Below are 1,577 nucleotides of genomic sequence, written 5' to 3'. Positions count from 1 at the left end.
TGGTCGGGCGCATTTCTCCAAATCCTCCAGGATCACAAGTGGAACGCTAAGCAAGGGTGGGGAGGCTGCGAGCTCCACGTCAAACAGAAAGAAGCAAGCAGGGGGTGTTGCCGTAGCGCGCCGGAGAGCAAGCGTAGGCAACCAAACTAAATAAGGCTACAAAAGTAGCTAGCTAGCATTTTTAAGCTGGCTGCCTTTTCTAGCGTGCGTACTCTTCTATGGAGTCGCACGGAACGGGCCTTGTCTTCCCTCCAACGACTAGCTTCCTTTTCTTGTTCCGGTCACCCTTCTCTTGCCGTGGAAGGACTTTTGCCTGTGGTGTGGTCCAACCCGTCAGCGGAGTCGCCCTCATCCCCCCATTGCTCAGTGCTCCCTGCAGCTTCGCTGGGCTTTACCCGCATGGGCGCGGGCTTCTATAAGAGAATGAAAAGCTCTCTTTTTACAATAAAATGTGAAACGCGCGGAGCCCACCCTTTTTCATTTTCTGCCGCCACTGGGTGGCCGCAGGGGAAACATAGCCCGGCCACCTCTCAGGAAAGGGGGGTGAGCCTACCTATCCCGAGGGAGCAGCTGAGAGGTTCCATATGCCGAGCCGAAGGGCAGAACTTAGTGCGTGATCGTAGTATGTCACCTCGTCTCGTCCTCGCAGCATCGAAGAGTACCTATGCACTATGTTCCAGTTCACTGATAAGGAAGATAGAGTTGGGGTGGGGGTCTACGATGTGATACTATAGTATACCCCAGGGAGAAAGATGCACAACTCAAAACGGAAGCAGGAAGCGTGTTGTCAAAAATGTCGGAGGTTACCAGATCTCTGAGACTATCATTAATCCGACAGAGCGGAACAACCAGAAAAAGAAGTGGAGTTATAAAGCCGTATGATAGGTGGTAACTATCATGTACGGTTCGGGGGGTAAGCGGCGTACTCTGGGGGGATATTAGGCTCTATCGAACATACATGGAATTGGAGGTAGCATTTTACTTATGTTAAGTCATGGACTGGTTTCTTCAGCCCTTTTTCTATGTGTTGGTGTTCTATATGACCGACATAAGACTCGACTTGTTAGATATTATGGAGGTTTAGTGAGCACCATGCCGAATTTCTCTACCATTTTCTTCTTTTTCACTTGAGCCAATATGAGTTTACCCGGCACTAGCAGCTTTATCGGGGAATTTCTAATCTTAGTAGGAGCTTTCCAAAGAAATAGCTTAGTAGCCACATTAGCTGCGCTTGGGATGATTTTAGGCGCGGTGTATTCCCTGTGGCTATATAATCGTGTGGTTTCTGGAAATTTAAAACCCGATTTTCTCTATAAATTCTCCGATCTAAATGGCAGAGAAGTTTCCATATTTCTACCTTTTCTTGTTGGAGGGGCGACTGTCCGTTGAACTACCAAAAAAGGGTAAACCAATGTGATCATGACATTGTAGGTGCTTGCGATGGGACGGATGCGACTTCCCTCATAAGTAATGGGTGGCATAGCCCGTAGCAGAAGTCCCCTTTTTTTATCCATTTTTGTATTACCCCAGAGGGGCCCACCCTGGTGGGACCGAGAGAAAGAAAGGACGGGGGGGGG

Source organism: Triticum dicoccoides, chromosome 5B (assembly GCF_002162155.2).
Source record: "Triticum dicoccoides isolate Atlit2015 ecotype Zavitan chromosome 5B, WEW_v2.0, whole genome shotgun sequence".
NCBI classification, from domain to species: Eukaryota; Viridiplantae; Streptophyta; class Magnoliopsida; order Poales; family Poaceae; genus Triticum; species Triticum dicoccoides.
This window is presented reverse-complemented; position numbering follows the sequence as displayed.